Source organism: Bos taurus, unplaced genomic scaffold (assembly GCF_002263795.3).
Source record: "Bos taurus isolate L1 Dominette 01449 registration number 42190680 breed Hereford unplaced genomic scaffold, ARS-UCD2.0 Leftover_ScbfJmS_1229, whole genome shotgun sequence".
Classification (NCBI taxonomy): domain Eukaryota; kingdom Metazoa; phylum Chordata; class Mammalia; order Artiodactyla; family Bovidae; genus Bos; species Bos taurus.
The window spans coordinates 1-2,820 of record NW_020190334.1 but is presented as its reverse complement, the minus strand read 5'-3'; the positions used below and the strand labels follow the sequence as shown (position 1 = coordinate 2,820).

The 2,820-nt window shown below is 54.0% G+C and overlaps 1 pseudogene; it reads left to right on the top strand.

Annotated features, from left to right (window-relative positions):
• Positions 1-316: 316 nt before the first annotated feature.
• LOC112445406 (uncharacterized) lies at positions 317-436 on the top strand (annotated as a pseudogene).
• Positions 437-2,820: the final 2,384 nt, after the last annotated feature.

Sequence of the window (2,820 nt, the reverse complement as noted above, 5' to 3'; positions counted from 1 at the left end):
AGGGCGCCGAGACCTCCGCACCCCTCAGCCCAGCCCCCAGGCCCCGCGCGCACGCACGCACGCACGCCCTCCCGGTCAATGGGGGCTCCTGGAAGACCCTCGGGCCCCCGGGCCCGGCCAGGCGCTTGCTGGTCTGGTATTGGCGGTGTTCGGGGGGCGGGCCGGCGTCAGCAGGCCGGAGTCCGGTGACCGGTCTTGCGGCTCAAGTACAGCACGCCCCCCGACGAGAGGTGCGGCCCGTTGGCCCGACCTGCAGGGCAGAGCGAAAGGGAGGCGAAGCCCAAGGCTCTTAGGGCGCCCCGCGCCAACCGCCTCCGGCTCCGGCCCTATCAGCCTGAAGGCGCCCGATCTCGTCTGATCTCGGAAGCTAAGCAGGGTCGGGCCTGGTTAGGATCTTGGATGGGAGACCACCTGGGAATCCCGGGTGCTCGAGGCTTTTTGCCTACCAGAAGAGGTCCTTTAGCCCCCGCCGCGCGTCCCGATTCTTGGATCCCCCCCGCAGCCCCAGCCCCTCCCGGGCCGCGGGGAGCGGCTGGCCGGGGCCCCGACTCCCGCTGCAGACCTGGGTTGCCTCCGCGCGGCCCGCGAGCCCCTCCGCATTCGCATTCGGCTTCCAGGACACCCGACGACCGGCAGTCCCGTCTCCATCTGGGGCACCTTTGGCTTGCCTCAGGCAATCCCGGGGCTTGCACGGACTCCAGCCAGAGCCCCAGCCCCCGCCCCACCCCCTGCCTCGCAGGCCATCGCGCATGCGCATGTGCGCACGCACGCACAGATAGATGTGCCCAAACGGGGCATCTATCTTGTTCACTTATACCGTGGGTGTATCTATGCCTGGGAGTCGGACTGCTGAACCATACGCTACTTCCACTTTTAGTTCCTTCGGGAACCTCCATATTCTTTTCCATACCGGCTCTACCCATGCCCATTCCTACTCACCGTGGAGGAGAGTTCCCTTTGCTCCACATCTTCTCCAGCACTGGTTATTGACAGACATCGCAGTGAGGCCCAATCGGACTCATGTGAAGTGGTCCCTCCTTGGAGTTTGGAGTTGAGCCTCTCCAATCATTAGTGATGTGGAGCAAGATGACCTTTTGGAAATGCAGATGCAATGCTGTCACCTCCCTGCTCCAACGGCTCTCGTATTTTCCCAGCATATTGAAGATACGACCACTTCCCTTCAGGCTTGCTCCTCACGTTCTTCTCTGATGTCTTTTGCCTGGAATGCCCTCTGCACTCTTTGGCTTCCATCCCATAGGGCATTTTTCGTTTCTTGAATGTCCTAAGTTTCCCTGGTCACCTAGCCTTCCAAGATGCTATTTTCCCTGCCTGAAATTCTTCCTGCATCTCAACCCTGGTTTACCTAGGTTCAACCTATGGACCTCAACGAAATGGTGCCTCTGGAAAGCCTTCCCTGACACCCAGGTTTTGTGGTGAGGGAAGAGGCCCCTCTATAGGTTCTCAAAGGATCTGCCTGTGATGTATCATTAGAGTCGTCTCAGTGAAAGCAGGAACTCTGTGTCTTCTTCTCTCCGCCTTCTATTCCCTGAAACTTATTACATGCCTCCTAGCTCATCGTAGGTGCTCAGTATTTACTTAGTGTGTGAAAGACAGAAAAGCTCTTGGACGCCTCAAGGGGTCACTTGGCTCGGCACTTTTGATCTCTTTGTCTATTTGGCGAGTCAATTCTTTCCTTTCCTGGGTTGATGTGTACACTATATTCGAGGCACAATCTAAGGCATGAAGACATATCCATACATAGAGGTTCTTGCTTTCAAGGAACTCGTACAGCAGATTTCTACAAGTTAGGGCTTTTCAAATGCTCTAGAAGCATGTGAACGTTCAGTATGCTCCATTTTCATTTCAAAAGAAAGATCGTTTGACTTCCATAGCAAAGGTGGAGACCTTCCAACGTTGAGTCCAAGACTTATACCTTGACCATTTCAGGCAAGTCTTGTGGTTCCTTCTGGAGGTGTGTGGCTCTTGCAGAAATGTGAAGATCTTCCATCGTCCTCAGACTTTGGTGTCATTTGCAATCATCCAGAAAGCTTCCAGGTCTAGGTTCCAGACCACCACCACACACAGTCAGTAGCCAACGGAGTGCATTCCAGGAATACGTGTTGTTCACCCGCATTACCGTTGATATTGTTGCTGCACACTCAATGCAGTGGGCAGGGCCTGGATTGTCCACTGGGGTCTCATGTGGAATGGAAAGAAGGGCTCCCCCCCCACACACACACCCCCACCCCACTGTTGACAGCCTTGTGACGAGAAACGGTCCCCGAAACAAGAATCAGACAAACCAGAGAAGCCCAGATGATAGTCCTTGAGATGAAGGAACTAAGCAGCTGGTTGCGATGGCACCAGGGGAAAGGGTTTGCTCTTTTGTCCTGCCCCTCTACTCCTTTCTTCCCTGGACGCCTTTAAGGGTTTTGGTCCATGGAGATTTGGAAAGGAAAGTGCACAAAAGTCATATGTGGTTGAATCAAGGATTTTTCCATTTACCATCTCCTCAAAGGCAGAGAGCTTCACCTGCACAATTTTCTTTAAAACCGTCAATTGTTTTCAATTTGGGTTTCTCTCTTGCCTTGTTCAGTTAGCCTTAAAGTAAATCACGAAAAACTACATAAAGATTCACAGATTACCAACAAAGGACACCTTCTGTTTTTGAAATCAGCTTTGCTTTTAGTAGAGAAGCACGGGCTCTTATTCTTTGTATTTTTGCCTAGGGAACTTAGCATGCGGTCTGGTTCAGTGGCAAGGGCATCCGTGCCGGCAGTGAACTGGGGTTGAATCCCTGCTCGGTGAAGATCCCGCCGG